Consider the following 19,890-nt stretch of genomic DNA (forward strand, 5'->3'; position numbering starts at 1 on the left):
GTCTTGGGACTAGTAGCTCAGCAGCAATTTCCTCCATTCTGCTCTGTCAATGGCTTTCTTCTTAACCTCAGCCTGGTAACTCCTGAAACCTGTGCTGTCTTTGACTTGATCAAGAAAGCTTTTCCTTAGTCTGCCTCTTCTTCATATAGGAAACACTAATACTTTGAGATTTATAGTCTTGGCTGCCAACAGGTGTCCATAGAAGTCTCCCTCTGCACCTAGTTAGCACTATACACAATTGCCACTATTGGACCAGCGTGACAAGTCCAATAGTGGCAATTGATTATCCTTGTCCCACTAAAGGAATGTACATAGGCCAGTGTTTAAAGCACTAGTTATGGAAGATCTAGTACCCTGGATCCAGATCAGGGTACTAGATTTGACAAACCACTGCATGGATTGTCAAATGAGCAGAATGAGTGGAGAGTACTATTGTCTGCTGTGGATAGCATTAGTGGTGACTGTGAGTTGGTCATTTATGTACAGGAGCAAGAGAGTAAGTGATAGGACAGAGGCTTCAAACAATCCAGCACTGGTGGGGAAGCTCGAAAAGAGGGAACCATCTACCATGTCACAGAGAAAAGACCAGCGAGAAAGCCAGATATCCAACTACAGATGGTGGTGGAACATATGAACCACTACATGCTGATCAGGTTGCCTACATTTTGTGGGAATGAAGAATTGATGAAGAGGATCCATAAGTGAGTGACCAAGATTATGGTGGGTTTATGGAATGCTCCATATGAGAAGAGATGGAAGCTCTGTGGACGATAGGCAAAAAAAGAGGAGTATGATAGAAGCATATAAGTTATGCAATGGGTTTTATAGGATTGACACTAAACACTTTTTTTTTTTAGTACATGTCAGGAAAGGAGAGAACGAGAAGATCACTCTTGGAAGTTTTATGAGCATCTGGTTAGCAAGGGTGTTAGGATTAGAATTTTTGCTTGGAAGGTTGTGAACGGGTTGCTAGAGGTGGTTGAGTGTTTCATCAGTGAATGAGTTCAGTAAAAGATATTATTGTTATTATACAGGCACCCTTCATGGAGTACAAAAACTTATCACAGGAAACTCAAACCATTCACACAACATTAGTCATACTTTTCCTTGAACCCAGTAACAGACAAAGCACTCACAATTGACCCTGGCAACCAATTCCATTCATTTACCACTCTCCGAGCAAAAAATCTAGTTCTCCCCTACTAACCATACTCTTATTCTATTTTCAGGAATGACCTCTAGTTCTGTATCCCCTCTAGCTAAGTGCTGAAGCATTTTGTCTGTATTAATCCTATACAATCCTTTAAGTAACTTAAATGTTTTTATCACATCCCTTCTTTTTTGTCTATCAACTTATACAACCTACAAACCTTCATAAGGAGCATCCCATATCTTGGTCACTCAACTCTGGATCCTCGCCACTACTTCCTCATCCCCAAGAATCCCAGACCTGCACACACTAATCCAGATGAAGATGTATCAAGACCTTATAAAGAAGAAGAATAGCAACTTTTTTTCTCTACTTGTTATTGTGTTCTTCAAATAAACAAATAATCTTGTGGGCTATTTGTCTTAGCAAGCAGCATGCCATCTAAAATTGAATTCTCTACCACCATCATCCAAATCACTAGTTTCATCTACTTCTTGGAGTACAGTTCTCAGTGAGGTACCACAACTTGTAATTTTTGTATCCTAAAATGTGTAACTTTAGATTTCTTCACGATAAACATTATCTTGATTAACCATCACTCTACTCAATTTGCATCATCAGCAAACAACTGAATACTTTTCCTTCAGATGATTTCCTAAAGTATATCATTTATGTATACATTAAACAGAAGTGGTCCTAGCACAGAACCTTCCCGCACATCACTAGTCACTCTTGTTCATCTGCTCCTCCATATACCACTTTTTGGTGTCTGTCCATCAGTCACCCTTGTATCCACGTAATTAGTATCATATTCATCCCCATTTTCTCTAATTTGCATGACAGAGTTCCAGGGCATTCTATTAAATGGCTTTGCAAAATGCAGCAGAATCATCATGTAGCCATTTCCTTTATCCAACTCAGCTGTTAATCTATTATAAAAAGTCAATAAATTACTAAGGCATGACTTAGTAATTTATAGTATAGACCTTCACAAAGCCATGTTGCCCCTCATATATTATAATATTATCTACCCATTTTTGAATTATCTTTTTAACCTATTTTTTTAGTACTTTTAGTTCTCTTGAACATTCCTGTAAAATGCGGGCTAATATCTGATCTAATCCTATGGCCACATTTACGTTGAGATTCTGCAATATCCTTAGAATCTCCAATTCATCCACCTTTATTCTCACATCAGTCCTTATAACATGTCACAGCAGTAACCTCAGATAATATACCATTACAAAGTGGTCATTCAGTAATTCAATAATTGTATCTGCACCTGTCAACTTGCTAATATCAGCACACATTCAAGTCATCCTTCCATATTGATTAATTTTGACAGCATGTGTTAGAACACAGATTGATAATTAAATAATTACTCATTGACTTATTGCTGATATTTTGCTGGTGTTATAACCAGCATCTTCAGAGCATAAAAAACAGTTTGTCACAGTATGCAAGACTACAATATGGTGTAACAATGGGGCTAGTTTGAACAGCTGTAGCAGCAACTTGTTTTGATGACATACAAAGACTAAAGTCCTAATTAGGCACCCCTCTATGTTAAAAAAAATAATAGAGAGAGAAAGCAGGTACTAGTTGTGTCTTAAGATGACTGTCTCCAAAATCTTAGGCAAATTTATACAGCCATATTTGTTGAGATTCGGAGTATGTTTCAAGGCATCTGTTGCTTCTAAGAACAATCTCTCTGACTTGTAAAAGCTTGCTTCTGTGCAGTACTTTTGTTTTATTCCAATTGATCCTGTGCACAGGGGTATCCAAAGCAGGTCAGCTAGACTAGACCTGACTTGCCATAGCGATAGTGTTGGATGTATTTTTTTATGTTCACTGATGCAGATGTCCACAATTCTTCCTGTTTGACTGTGGTAAGCTTGATCACACAAACAGGGTACTTTGTTGATTCCTGGATGATAAAGAAGAGATTCTGTCCTTGGGTGAACAGATGAGAGTTGCTAATTTGACACAAGGTCTGAATATAGTGTGTAGTTGATGTTTATTGAGCACTCTAGATATCTTATCGGATGTGCCTTTAACGTATGGGATGGTGACTGTTTTGTTGTAGTCCTCCATGGTAGTTTGTGTGTGTGTGTGGGGGGGGTTCTTGGGAGCATTTAGTATTTTGTCTATCTTATGGGGATTATAGCCAATGGCTAAGACATGGTGTAAGTGAGCCAGTTCAGCAGTGAGAGCATTGTCATTGGAACAAATTGCTTTCGCTCTGTGGGTTAGCGTTTTCAGGATACCATACTGCTGAGAAGGGTAATGGTGCAATTGTTTGTGTATGTATATATATCTCCCTGTTTGTGTGGGTTTTCTATAAACTGAGAATGATAAGGAACCATCTGGAAGACGTGCGATTAGTGTATCCAGGACGGGAAGACAGTTATTCACTTCCAGTTCCATTGTAAAGTGAATTTTTGGATGTTGGCTATTCAAATGTGCTAAGAATGTATCCAATGTATCTGGGCCATGTGACAAAATACCAAGCACATCATCAACATAGCGTAGCCAAAGCACTGATTTGCGAGTGGCTGTATTCATAGCTAGCTTTTCTAGGTGTTCTATATAGAAGTTGGCTAAGGGTGCCATCTAATTGTTTGTATATTTTCCCTTTCCATATGAAATATCCTGCATGTATTGTGAATTTAAATAGTTGAAATATATCATGGAGAAAGAGTGATTTTAGCAGATCAAGGGTTTCAATTAGTGGTACATTTGTGAATAATGAGGTGATATCAAAACTCACCATCACTACAGTTGTGTTTCCTTTGTCTGATTTGGTTATGGTAATATGGCTATTATTGCATAGCTCTTTTAGAGCCATGATTTCTTTATGTAGGATATTATTTTGGGGTGGCTTAGAATGGATTAGGATGTTGGCCGCATCTAATCGAATATTACTTGCTATTGCTAGATGCAGGTCATATATCTCACGTTCAATGGAAACCATTATTTTGGCTTTTGGAACTTCTTTAGGAGGAATGGCAAAATTGTGTCCCCGACTTAACGCATTCGTGGCTTCTTTGGTTAAGGTTACCGATGATAAGTTCACAATGATGTCATCTTGATGTAATTGTGGCCGCTGCATAGCAATGCATTGTTGGAGGATATTAAATTTCTTCTGGTGCCGGTTTTTAACTTTGGCAAATTCTTTGTTGGCTGTAGAGTCCTAGATATTATCTAGGATATCCCATAGTTTTGGGCTCAAAATGTTAGATAGAATATCACATAGTGGTGCACTGATGGAAGAATTTATTTTTGATAGTTCTCGGCGAGTAGCATATGACTGTGCAAAACTATCACCATCCCATACATTAAAGGCACATCTGAAAAGATGGGTGCTAAACAAACAACTATTATTATTATTATTATTTCGGGCGACTCCAGGAGTCCTTAGACTCATCGAGGGAGGCCCTAAACATCATGTCCACATAACTATGCGATTACATTCTCACAGTATCTATCATACCATGTCTTGAACTCGTTCACCGTCATAGCACCCACAACAGACTCTGGCAGCTTATTCCACTCATTTACCACTCTAAAAGTAAAGAACCCAGCTCTAACACCCCTGCTAACCATACTCTTGCCCAGCTTCCATAGGTGTCCCCTAGTTCTCCCACCACCAGTCCTGATCTCAAAAATATCCTCTGAATTAATCCTATAGAATCCCTTTAGCAATTTGAATGTCTCAATCATATCTCCCCTCCTCCGCCTATCAACTAGTTTCTGCAACCCACAAATCTTCAACCTGTTCTCATATGGTTCATTCCATAGACCTGTTATCATCTTAGTCACTCGCCTCTGGATCATGCTATGCACTGTATTTAAACCTTATGTGAAATTGGCAACTCTCATCTGTTCACCTAAGGACAGATTTTCTCCTTTATTGCATCCAGGAGGCTATGAAGTGCCCTGTTCCTGTCATTGAGCCTACTACAGACAGACAGGAAGAACTATGGACATCCGCTTTGGTGATCACAAAAAATATATCCAACACTTTCGCTATGGCAAGTCGGGTCTGACAGACCATGCTTTGGATACCTCTGCACACAAGATCAATTAAAAAAAAACAAAAGTACTGCACAGAAGCTTTTACATGTCAGAGAGGTTGTTCCTGGAATCAACAGAAGCCCTGAAACATACTCCAAACCTCAACAAGTATGGCTGTATAAATCTACCAAAGATTTGGGAAACCGTCATCCTAAGACCAAATTAATACGAGTTTTTTTTTAAAAAAACTTAGATAACGCCTAATTAGGACTTTAGTCTGTGTTGCACGCTACAATTACTCATACTAGTCCCACTGTTACACTGGATTGCGGTTGTCTCACCACTGTAACAAACTTTGTTTGTATGCTCTGAAGATGCTGGATATAATACCAACGAAATATTAGCGTTTAAGTTAATAAATATTATTTTCTTATCAATCTGTGTTCGCATTTATACCGTTAAAATCCAATAAAGATGTGTGACGAGCACATAAGCCCTTCCACACGATTGACAAATAACTATCTCAGGCAGGATGTAAAGGAGGGCACACGAGGATCAACAGTTCTAGATCTAATAATCGATACAAGGTCTTGATCAGGTGTCATATGGATTACTGCGCACAGATTTGGTTGCAAGGTTTTAATAGTGATGAGAATATGTTGGAAAGGATCCAGAGAAGATTCACAAAGGTAGTCAGTGGTCTTTGGAATGTGAAGTACGAGGAAAGATTGAGAGAATGTATATTGCAGAGCTTCGTGAATAGGTGGAAGAGGGGGGAGGGACACGATTGAGATATATAAGCTAGTTAGGGTTGTTATGGATTGACACAGAAGAGATTTTTCATAGAGGGGAAGGGAGAATAGAACAAGAGGCCATCGCTGGAAACTGTATAAGAAGGGTGTGAGCAGAGGAGTAGGTTCTTTGCATGGTTGGTCAGTGGAATGCATTACCTTAGTGTGTTGTGGGTGTAAACACATTGAATCAGTTTAAAGCATGGCTGGATGAGCATTGTGGGCAATAGTGTGTACCTCCCAGACTCTATGGAGGTCAAATGTTAATAATAGTAATAATAATGACACCAAAAACTTACAAAATGCTTTGAATGATATAATAACAACGAAAGAATTAAAGGATAACCTAAGTAAAATAAAAAAAATGGTTAATCAGTAGGAGAAGATGAACTGTATAAATTTGCTGGGGAAAAAAATTTCATCAGAGATTATTAAAATTTTTAAATAAAATATACACAAATACCAATAGAATGGAATACAGGTATAGTAATACTTATATTTAAAAAGGGAGATAAAACATGCTAATTACAGAGGTATTAGTTGATTGAATACATGTTACAAAATATACAGTAATTGAAAATATACAGTAAAAAATAATACAATGTCAAAATGGATTTAGAAAAGAACAACACTCTACAATGGATGCAGATTTTTGTTTAAAAAACTACTTATAGAAAAAAGAAGAGAATTTAATTTAGAAACTCATATTTTGTTTACAGATTATGAAAATCATTTGACAAAGTAAAAGATATATGCTGTTTGATATATTACAAAGGATAAATATACATAATATTTTATTACATGCAATATTAATATATAGAAAGATAATGAAATAAAAATAAATGAAAAAATGTCTGAAAAACGATCTATAAACCAGGGGTAAGACAGGGATGTCCTCTGTCTTCAACATTTTTCAATATTTATATGAATGAAATATTAATACAGTGGAATACACTTTAAACAATCCAGGTATGGAAATTGACTGGAATAACAAAATAAATATGCTATTATTTGCAGATGAACAGGTAATAATATCAGATAAGGAAGACATTTTACAAAGCGCAATATATAATTTAAACATTAGTAGGACAGTTTGCAATTAAAATATCCATAGATAAAACTAAAACTAGTTTGTCCACATTTTGTGGACAAACTAGTTAGAAGTAAGTAGTTATTAATAATAAAATAATACAACAGATGAATACTTTCATTTATCTTGGATGTGAAATATCATTAGGAGAAAAGTACATAAAATTAAAAACTCCAAAATGTTTGCAGATTATAGGCCTAATAAATAGAACACTCAATCCAAATATTGTACAAAAAAGAAACACACTTGAAAATATACAATACCTTCAACAGTGCCCACATTATTATATGGCAGCAAAATTTGGGCAATAAACAAGATAAAGGATAAAAAAAAGTGAAATGAAATTCATGAGATGAACTGCAAAATGTACATTATTAGAACAAAAAAGGAATGAAGATATTTTAAAATAAAATCAATAGAAGAAAAACTAAGCAATTGCAAACAAAATTGATAGAAAATGCAAACCGAATGACCAACACCTGATATCGTAAACAAATTGGAAACAGAAATCCGGGTAGACCTCAAAAAAGAGGATATCGGATGGACAATGAGACTGAAACAGACCAATATGGTCTACATCCGTAATTAGCATTATTATGGTCTCTTGATATTTCTGCAGTTTTTCGATTTTGCACTTCTTTGTGTGAAGAATAGCACACAAGCATGCTATTTCCTTACTGAGGTCTGCTTTGTTCTCCTGAACTTCCATACATTCTACACTAATGCTGACATTAACATTTGGGAGTCAACTAACACATTCTTTGTTCTCTCCACCCAATTCGCATTCACTCTCAAAACACATACCATTGCAGTTTTGCTCTTCTTCCATAAATCCTTAAACTTTCACAATTAATACATCTCACACTCTGCACTGAACAAAATCATGCAAATTCATTTCACCCAACAAGGATGTCTTGGTTGCCATTGTTCTACCATGCATGGAAGCCATACCAACAATGTCAAATTTAAATTAAATTGCAAGGTTTACTTAAAACGAAATAACACAATCTATCACACACCTATATATATGTAGAAAGTTTCCGGTGTATAAGACGCTCCTATGTATAAGATGCACCCAAGAAATTTAATACAATTTTCTGGAAAAAACCTAAAAAAAACTTTCTCTGTAGGCGGAGGTCCAAAATGTCTTTCAGCTTCCCTATTCCCGTGTTCTTCCGCATATTTTACAACCTGCAATTTGTAACTTGAAGTATATGAATATCGCCTGTTTTTTTCCATCACTAAAATCTACGGGGAAATATCAAACTGAACACAAAATATCTCAACACATCAACCCAATACTGATAAACATCGGTAACTGATTACTCGGATAAGATATTATGAAACTTGAATAGGGACTCCCCGTTCTTAGCCAGTGACGTGCTAGAAGTCACGTGAAGGTCACACATCAATTTGATTGCACCATTAACCGCCTACAAAGATCTTGGAACATAAAAGGGAGTGCGTATGACTTTGAAAAGAGGAAACAATCTTTACCTAATCTAACTATATAAGACGCACCCCATTTTTAAGATGAATTTTTAAGATAAATAAGTGCGTCTTATACACCGAAAAATACGATATATATATTTAAAAAAACCTATAATGAATTATTATTAATGGAATTATGAAAAAAGTTATCCTTCAGAGGTGCTCACTAATCACCAACTTATACAATGCCTCCCCCCCCACCCCAAAAAAAAAAAAAAAAAAATCCAGCATAAATGGTAGGTATTGTGATTGTGCGAATAGTAATTAGAGCTGATCTCTCACAATGAGTCTTTGATTCCATGGCAATGCCCAAGAAATAATAATTATAGGTATTGTGAGTAACAGTTAGTGTTAGCCTTCGATGTCTTCCCACTCCTTTGAGATGCCTGTGTAATAATGTTACTAATTTTTAAACAGAAAAAAAAAAGTACTATAAAGTTTGCAGAGTCCAAATGGCCAGGTAAAATTTTATTTGTGTTTAATGCTTAAAGCCTTTCCCTATTTCTCAAGGAATGTATAGGATACTATTATAGTAACATGATTAAAATAATAAATTTAAAGTTTTCGCCTGAAAATATGCCTTCAGAATATGCGGTGATATATTATCAAGTCTCACAGCGTTATTTACATGTAGTTTACTCAACTCCCCAAACACCTCTTGCTCACTTACAGTCAGTCTCTCCTCCCCAATCAACTGCTCTCAATCTCTCCATGAAGTCACATTCACAAGATTGAAAGATCTTTAAGAACTGCTCATTAAGTATCTCCACCACACATTCTGCAACAGCAGTCTTTATACCATTTTCTCCAATCAATGTCATCATTCCATAATCATTCTTTCTTTTGATGGCTACATATCGAAAGAACTCCCTAGGATTCTTTTTGGCTTCATTAGCTAACTGCTGTTCATACTTCTCTTTAGCTACTCTCACCAACCAAGTCACCCTCCTTGCCTGGTCTTTGTAGACCTCATGAAATTGGTTATTTCCACTTCTCTTATGCTGCCTCCCCAATGTCCTTTTTCTCTATATCGCATGCTTAATCTCTTTATTCATCCATCTCACACCTACCTTATTTAACCTTCTCCCCCTTGGAATACATTTAGACATTGCATCTACTAGATAGTTTTTGAAAATCCCCCAAGCTGCATTGATCTCTTTTCCAGCTAACTCCTCATTCCATGCTACACCCGCAAGCTGTCTCCTGAGCTCTTCATAATCACACCCCTTGTAGTTCCACATATACCCTTTTCTCACAGGGGTCCTTTTGCACTACTGGCAACCACCCAGGTAATCACCTCATGGTCACTCTCACCAATTGGTGGATGATTTGACACCTCATTTATAATTACATTCTCTGATGAGATGACCAAATCCAAGACCCTTAATCCTCGTGTGAGCTCTGTTACATACTGTCTGAGGTAGTTATCCCTCACAAACTCAAGAAACTCATTTTCTTTACTTCCAGTTGCCATCTCATCATTCCAGTTTATCATCATCGTAATCAAATTCCTGCCATGTACCCTCATGGGGTGTACAGGATATGATAGTACTACATAAAAAAAATTACATCATTACTAACTTCCTATCTACAATATTCCCCCAAATCAGTCTGTTACCTGTCAAAACTCCAACATTATCAGATCTTATATTTCTATCATCTAAGGCACTTTGTACCATATCAATCCACCTATATCTTGGACTTCCTCTGGGTCGATTTGCTGCCAACCTGGACGAGAACACTTGTTTTGCTAATCTTTCCTCGCCCATTCTGTTTAAGTGACCATATCACCTGAGATTAGCTCTGCTAACGCATTCCTGGATGCTGACAATGTCAAGTTCTTTCCTAATATCCTCGTTTTTAATATGATATTGCCATTGATGCCATCTGTTCACGCCTATAATCTTTCTCAGGACTCTCATATCTGCGGTCTCTAGTCTTTGGTCAAGTGTTTTACTTCTGACCCAGTTCTCAGATCCATAAGTTAAAACTGATTTGAACACTGTCTTGTATACGGCTAATTTAGTGTTTCCACTAATTTCTTTCTTATTCCATATGAATTTATCCAATTGACTTCCCACTATACCAGCTTTGTTGATTCTGTTGTCTATTTCTATATTTAATTTACCATCTTCAGTAAAAATCGTGCCTAAGTAGCTGAAATGTTTTACTTATTCCTAACAGGTTCTCCATTCACAACACAGTTGACATTTTCAATGATTCTGCCTATTTTCATTGTCTTTGTCTTTTTATTGCTGACCTTCATACCATATCTATTACAACAGCTATTCAATTTAGTCAGAGAATCTTGCAGACTTGTAGCAGATTTATTTAGAAGTATAACATCGTCTGCATAAAGCAAAGAGCTGACATTAACATCTCGAATTCTGATATCATGTTTAATACCACTTTCCTTCATAATGTGATCCATATAGATAATGAATAACAGAGGGGATAATGTACCTCCTTGTCTCATACCAGATTTAACATTAAATCATCTACCTGTACTTCCTGCAGCCATTGCAAGACTCTTATCGCACCATACTTCAGCGTTTCTGGTCGAATATCATCTACTCCTGCTGCCTTTCCACATTTCAAGCCTTTGATGGCTTTTTCTACTTCAAGTATGGATATATATTCCTGACTGCATGCCTGGTCAGTGTTTTTTTACCACTGTCCTGTCATCACTGCTTGTTTAATTTAACAGTTTTTCAAAGTAATTACTCCATACTTCAAGTATATCTTTTTCTCCCGTCTTCATGTCACCTTTATCATCTCTAACTCCTTTTACAGCACTCTTTCCTCCATTCCTGAACTTCTTCAATAACCTCCAGAATATTTTGCCACCTTCTTGATATTTATTTTCTATATTCTTGCCAAAGTCTTCCCATGACTTTTGTTTAGCTAGTTTTACACAGTATTTAGCATTCTTGGATTTGTCTCTATATTCTCTAAGAGTACAAGCTGACTTATTTGACAGGAACTTTTGATATGCTTTCTTCTTTTCCTTCACTGCCTCTTTAACTTCCTGTGTACACCAGGGAGTTCTGATTGTTTTATCCTTGCAGAGAATCTCACCACATGCCTCTCTGGCAGAATGAATCAATGTTTTCTTCAGAGTTTGCCACTGAATCTCCAAGTTTTGATTCCTGTTCTCAAACTCTTTCATTTTTTCTTCAATAATCTGCGTGTGTATTTTAGTCTACAGTTCACATCTGAGAACTGCTCAACTTTTATTCGCTTTAAAACTTTCTTACATGTTATTCTTTTCAATATGAAATTCAATTTTATCCTGCTCAAGACTAAATAGTGATCACTTCCAATTTCAAATCCTCTGTACACTCTGGTGTCCTGCACCAGGGAGAAAACATCACTATCAACAATAACATAGTCAATGAGACTTTTCTTATTCCTAGCCTCTTCTCTCCATGGGAATTTGTGCACATTTTTATGTTGGAACATGGTGTTAGTAATAACCGGTCCATGTCCTGAGCAGAAATCCAACAGATATTTGCCATTATTATTAGCTTTGCTCTTTTCTCCAAATTTTACCAAAATATTTTTGTATGTCTCACAATCATTTCCTACTCTGCTATTTAGATTACCAACAAGGATCAACTTTTCCTTTTTCATTGTGTCAGTTGCTTTTTCTAAAGCCTCAAAAAATTCCTCCCATTTGTGGGACCATAGGCACAAATAAGTCTCATTGTCCAGTTTCCCCATTCTCATATTTGCCCACATTACTCTACTTGAGACTGACTACCATTCAAGAAGATTAGCCTCATATTTTGTGTTGAATACTATGGCTACTCCTTCTTTTCCTTGATTGTCATTGCCTGAATATAACATTTTGTATTTATTGCTCAGAAGGGTCTCACCAGTTTTGGTCTTTTTTGTTTCAATCACCCCTATTATGTCGATCTGGTACTTATCTAATTCCTCAGCTAGCTCCATTTCTTTGCCATTCAGGCTTCTTATGTTGATAGTACCGATCTTTAACTCTGGTGATGTTGAGTTGGGGTTTGTTTTCAGATTTGTTCCAGTAGCTGACTTTTTGCTGTTTGTCCTGGTTCCCTGGTGAAAACAACGGGGACCTTGTTTAACTGGGCGACACCCCAGCCCGCATGAAATTTTGTCATGTTGTACCATCATTTTTAATTTTGGTTTAACCAATAAGAATAGAATTTGGTCGGCTAAATCCCAAATTGCCCATTGCCATAATTAAAATCACACATAATGATCACCCGTTTTTTATTTGCTTGGCTAATTTGACTATACCATTATCACCACCATCCACATTACCTGGTCTATAACAATATCCCACTAAGTATTTGATTCCATTCACCTCTGTCTCGCACCATACTGCCTCAAAACCACTGGCACTATTTCTATCTTGCATCTCTACTTTGTATGGACATAACTCTTTCTCTATCATCAATAGCACTCCCCCCTCCCTTTTTACCCCTTCTATCCTCACGAAACACATCATACCCCTCCATCTGTATTCCTGTCAGGATGTCATCCTCTTCCAACCATGTCTCACTTATTCAGACATTCTTTGGGTGAACAGACGCAATTAGTGCAACCATTTCATCTGCCTTGTTTCTTATACTTGAAGCATTTGTATACAAACACAACAGCTCATTTCTGGACCTATAGCTAGTTCCACTGATACCACTCACTCGATGTGATCTCTCCACGCTCGACTGGGGCCATTTCCCTTTCTGCTTCTTCATTTTAGAACCCTTTTCAATTCCAACTGTTTCCTCTTGATCCCTGGTCATCCCATTCCTTTCCTGCCTACACATGCTCTCACCTCCTCTTGGAGCATCCACCTTTCTCACGCTATGTACCCCTGTCCACCCTGAGCTTCCCCGTTTCCCTGCTCCTCTTGCACACCCATTCTCTCATTTTCTATACTCATACCACTCACTTCCCCATTCATATCCACTTCTTCAATCTCTCCTGTCTTACTTTCCTGCTCTTCCACATCACTCCCCTCTCGATCTGATTCATTCTCTCTATTCACTTCTCTGCCTTCCAGCAGCAGTCTCTCCAAGCAACTCACACCATATCCACTCAAATACAGTCCATCGCTCCCATACAGCTCCCACCCCCCCCCCCCCCCACCCCCCCCCCCCCCCACCCCCCCCCCCCCCCACCCCCCCCCCCCCCCACCCCCCCCCCCCCCCACCCCCCCCCCCCCCCACCCCCCCCCCCCCCCACCCCCCCCCCCCCCCACCCCCCCCCCCCCCCACCCCCCCCCCCCCCCACCCCCCCCCCCCCCCACCCCCCCCCCCCCCCACCCCCCCCCCCCCCCACCCCCCCCCCCCCCCACCCCCCCCCCCCCCCACCCCCCCCCCCCCCCACCCCCCCCCCCCCCCACCCCCCCCCCCCCCCACCCCCCCCCCCCCCCACCCCCCCCCCCCCCCACCCCCCCCCCCCCCCACCCCCCCCCCCCCCCACCCCCCCCCCCCCCCACCCCCCCCCCCCCCCACCCCCCCCCCCCCCCACCCCCCCCCCCCCCCACCCCCCCCCCCCCCCACCCCCCCCCCCCCCCACCCCCCCCCCCCCCCACCCCCCCCCCCCCCCACCCCCCCCCCCCCCCACATTTTACGATGGGTTCCCGAGATAGTCGAAATGGTAGCGCCACTTCCAATCAGCTAAACGGCCTTAATAATAATAATAAATAATAACTTTATCTCCATGAAGATAAAGTTATTATTATTAAAAAGATTCATCGCCGAAGAATCACACTAACCACAATGCCTATCATGCTATCCTACCAATTCTGAGTTAGCCTTCAGCATAGAAAATTTGTTTTTCCTGCTCTACTAAATTCGTGTTTTTAGTGTATACTCGAAGGATGGAGACTGGCTGTGAACCTGTCTTTCTTCAAAATTTTGAAACTTAATGAGAAAGATATGAAAAGTTTCTTAGAAGAATCTAAAAATGAAAGGTAATAAAGTAAAGATTGTTCATCTGCTGCCTAGGTATGATAGAGCAGAATTGAGAAGGACCATAATTGACAATGAGAAGTTTGTGCAGGAGGAATGATGTGTAGTTTGTAGATGTGTGGAGTGAATTTAATGGACGTAAGGAGATGCATATGCCTGATCGACTACACTTAAATGGTTTTGGAGTTAGGTGTTTGGAGAAAGTGTTGTTGAGTGAGAGGTTGGAAGTGCAAAACCAGTGAAACTAGAGGTATTAAGGGGAAAGTAATCAAGTACGTTTCTATCCACCCCTGGGACAAATGAATGTGAATGCAGGAATGACTCTGTGGAAATAGCCATCCCCAAGATAACTAAGAATGACTGCAGGAACGATTGTATAAAACATATTAAGCAGATATTAATAATATTAAGCAGATGACTAACAATACAATGTAGGAGCAGTTTCCCGGGTGCAGTTGTCCAGGTTTCGAATCTGAATCTGCAAGTAATGATTTTATGTAAGGGTAACTGGGCCGAAGGGGATGTTGAAATTCATATACACGAATGCCTAAAGTCTAAGAAATAAAGAAGAGGAGTTTTTAGCATTGATGTGAGCACAACTTGGTTAAAAATTATTGGCATGAGGGAGACGAGGTTGTTAGAGAATGATATAGCTACACGGATAGAATGTAACAGATTGTATTTTCGCGGAAGATAGAGGAAATAAAGCAGCAAGAGGGGTATTATTAATGATAGTTGAAGAACTTCAACAAACAAAAATAGAAGTTAATGAAGATTGTAGATCTGATGGAAATGGTTCATTTGAGACTGTCTGGTGTGAGATAGAAGCCATGTATTGTTGGTTGCAGCTATAGACCTGGGATCCAGAAGAAGATGGGATGACATGCATCAGCAGATTAATACAATGAGTGCAGCAAGCCGATCAATTATGGGAGACTTCAACTGTGGTAATAGAGATTGGAAGGAGGAAATGGCACATGGCAAAATAAAAGTTGAATTTATACGGTTACTAAGAGATAATTATCTGAAACATCATTTGATAGAATGTACAGGAGTTTGAGTGTGATGAATCTGATAATAGCACTGAAGTAGCAACTCTCCTCCAATCGGAAAAAGTAACCATGCAGTCTTGTCCTGGGTGGTAGCTCAACATGTGGAAATTTAAGCTAAGAAAGGGTTTATGTGGAACTACAACTCTGCTGATTATGACAAACTTAGGGGGAAACTTGGAACAGTGCTCCAACTACTTGGAATGAATGTCATTAGTTCATGGGAAGTGATCAAGAACTTTTTCAGTGAGGCAGTATTATATTGCATGCAATCAGGAGCAGTGCCGGCTCAAGGGTACGTGGCGCCCCTAGGCCATTATTATCTACGCATTGTAAGTCAAGACGCATCATAAAATTTTTTATTGTTAAAAGCAATTTATAGGTATTGTCAAAAAAGTGCGTATAGAGCATTTTGGTGGGCGCAGTTCGTACCACAAGCGCTTCGACTCTCTGTCCTTCTTTAATACTATTACTTTTTTTTTATGATGATGGCGTTCCTATGTTGTTGCTGCTTGTGCCTATGCCTAGAGCCGGCCCTGGTCAGGAGCATAAAATTATTAGGAATTAAGCAGATATCTCACAATGCAATGTAGGAGCTGCAGAAAAAAAGAAAGCATTGTGGAAGGAATATAAACAACCACGTGATCAGCATGCTCATGAGCGGTATAAAACACAAATAAAAAGGATAGCTATTATCTTAAGGAAGGCTCAATCAGATTTAGTCTCCCTTAAGATAATAAAATAAATAAAATTATCTATACAGGCCAATGTAAATCCAAATGAGTTTATTCACTACGTAGCAAGTAAGAGAAAGAATGATTATCGGAACATAACTTTACTCATTGCTGATGGCAGGAAAGTTACAAAAGTAGTAGAAATAGTTCAGTTACTAAGTGGTTATTTTGTAACGGTATATCATCCATGTTGTTACTTTTGCAGTTACTTAGTGACAGAGACTGATGTGCGCATTGAGGTAGATGAACAGGAGGTAAGGTACTCAGTATATTGAAAAATACCAGTGTGAATACAGCACTGCTTCCGGATGGTATGTCTGCTCTTGTGATACAAGAATGTGCAAGTGAACTGGCAGTACTTTTCACGAAGTTGTTCAGTTGAAGTCTCAGCTCTGGTAAGGTTTCAAAGGAGTGGAAAGAGAGTAAAATTGCGTCATTTCATAGCGGTGGTTCCAAGACAGAAGTAGCAAATTACGTATAAATTAGCAACTATGGAGTGCTGAATAAATTATTGGAAAAGTTCCTTAAAAGTAAAATTAAAGAATAGGTTCATAACAATACGATACTTATTGGGGGAAGCTTGGCGTTTTCAAAGATAGGGCCTGTATAATTAATTTATTCTCACTTTATAATAAGATAATAGTAGAATTGGATAAAGGAAATGCTTACACCATGATACTGCTGCTTCTCAATCGCATTTATCATAAGAAATATTACAGAAGTTGTAGCAAATTGTAATGGATATGAGGCTGCAGACGGATGACGATGGTGGGTGATTGACAGACATCCGAGGGTGATGTATCGTGGAGTGGAATGAGATCAAATGAGGGTGACATGGTCCTTGTACAGAGCCCCAGAGCTCTATACTAAGACCACTACTCTTTGATATGTATATTAATGATATAGCAGTTGCTATATCATTAATATACATATGCAACATTCAATTGATATCCATTTCCTCTGCCCACACTGCAAATTTATTTAAATGATTCTGTAAGACGTCTACACCATCTTTATCAGCTAAATAAATGTGCAGTATGGGCAGAGGAAATGGATATCAATTGAATGTTGCAAAATGTAAGGGAATGTACTCTGGAATGAAACGATTACACACTTCGTGTCATATTGATGATTTTAGTTTACAGGAAATTGATCAGAATAGGGATTTGAGGGTGTTGTTGAATACTGCAGCGCTTCCCAAACTCGGGGTGATTTGTTTTGTTGAGGGGGCCGTGAAATAACGAAAACAAATTTAAAATGATTTAAGACTAAGTAGATATTTTTTCATCTTCAAAGAAACATATTTAATTTTTATTATTTATTTTTTGTTTTTTTTTTAGGAAAAAAATCACACATTGGTGTTGGTTCACAAATTTTATTTCCTGCGTATTTCGGCGCTTAATGAATATTAGTAAATATATGTTTATTCATAAAAGTTTCATTTCAAAGGTTTTGATAAGAAACACAAAAAAAAGCTTACAAACGCAAAAATCTTGCGCTCATTTAAAACGGCCAAGTTTTTCGCGATTTAAATTAATGTTTCATTGCTAGTGTACACAGGTGCGTGAGATCCGTGGGAACGGAATACCTTTGGGGGTGACTGCTCTGATAGCGCAGATTGCATGCATCAGAACTATAAACTCATGGGGATTCCCTTATTCACGTAATTCACTAATTTCATCTTGTTAGTCTGTGGTGTGCCGGTATCGGTACGTGGTGCTATTATTTGACCTATTGTACGTTATTCGTTGCATATGTTTTGTATTGAATATAAATACAATAAATATTATAAGTGCCTGTGTAGCTCAGTGGATGTGGCGTCTGCATACCACAGCGCTTGACCGCAAGAAGCGAGACTTGCTTTGAAATCTAGTCAGCGACTAGAGGAAATTTTTCTAAGTATTTTTTCGAACGGTTTCCGAGTTAATCGATCTCTGGCATGGGCAAGCCTGTGTTTTCTCCCGGAAACTCAAGAAAATCGACCGCAGAACCCACATTATTTCAGACATTAAATATATTGTGTTAGGGTTAGGGACCATGAGATGGCTGCACTTGTTGAGCCGTCTCTCTTCACTACGTGCCGCTTAATTAGTGACAGCCTTAGGCCAGCTATCTCTGATCGGGTACCAGTGGAGATTGAACTGCCCACTCAATCTCCAAAAGATAGCTCTTAAACGGCCTCGCCTATTCCCTATACGGGAATAAAAAGACGTCAGCTGATTTTTTTAAAAACATTATAATAATATATCTCTTTATTACGATTTTGTTTCAATGGGCCATGAAATATTTTAATTTTTCCAAAGGGGCCTTTACATTATTAAGTTTGGGAAAAACTGGAATATAGAATTGAAATTTAGAGCACATATTGAAAGAATCACTAAAATAGCCCAGATGATTACTGGGAAGCTGAAGAACACATCAACAAATAAAGATATAAAGATAGGGAAATTATTATGTCTCTTTATCATGCTATGATATGGCCACATGTTGATTACAATGTATATAGATTTGGTCCTCTGAGTTTCTTGGGGATCGGAAAGTGGTGGGGAAGATTCAGAGAGATCAGTGACCAAGTTGATGATAGTTTTGTGGAATGTTCCCTATGAGAATAGACTGAGGTGTATGGGTTGCAAAATTTAGCTGCCAAGCAGAGGAGAGGAGATATCATAGAATTTTCAGTTACTAAAGGGACACTATAATCTTGACACAGAAGAAAATTTTCAATACAGGGATTAGGGACAAACAAGGGATCACACTTGGAAGGTGTCAAAGAGTATGGTTTGTGAGGTGTGAGTACTAGTTTCTTTACTTTGAGAGTGGTGAATGAGTGGAGTGAATTTCGGGAGGTTTTGAGCACTGTCATAGTAAATAGGTTTAAGGAGATATATTATATGTATCATGCTAATGGATTGAGTGGGTCTCCTGTGATGAATTTTTCCAACTCCAAATATATACACACTGTGTGTATGTATGTATGTGTGTACATATATAGTCTAATAAATAAAAATAAATAAATAAATCAACTAACGCCTTTAATTCCCTTATAGGGAGTAGGCGAGGTCTTTTAACCCTATCTAGCTTTTGGAGACTGAGTGGGCAGTTTAATCTCCACTGGTAGCCAATCAGAGATAGCAGGCCCATGTCTATCACTAATTATAGCAGCCACCGATGAAGAGACTGGCAAACAAGTGCTGCCATCTCTTGGTACCTAACCCTAACAAGATATGTTACTGTCTGACATAATGTGGGTACTACGGTCGATTTTCTTGAGTTTACGGGATTAAAAACCCGAGTTTCCAGGAGGAAACACCCGTTTACCCGTGCCAGAGATCGACTAACTCGAGAATCGGTCGAAGAAAGGCTTAGAAAAAGTTCCTCCAGTCGGAGACTAGACTTGAACTTAAGTCTGACTTCAAGCGACCAAGCGCAGAGGACGCAAGCACCACTTTCACTGAGCTACACAGGCCTATAGTCTAATAGAAAGTCTAATCGAAACAATACTGAAACAGTGATCGTGCCAGAGAATATTGGAAACACATCGGTTATTCTTGTTTCATACAAATACGACAATGAAATTGGATAGCTTCTTAATGCTGACACATTCTCTATAA

Source organism: Typopeltis vanoorti, chromosome 6 (genome assembly GCF_054136105.1).
Source record: "Typopeltis vanoorti isolate ZY-2024b chromosome 6, IOZ_Tvanoo_1.0, whole genome shotgun sequence".
Classification (NCBI taxonomy): domain Eukaryota; kingdom Metazoa; phylum Arthropoda; class Arachnida; order Uropygi; family Thelyphonidae; genus Typopeltis; species Typopeltis vanoorti.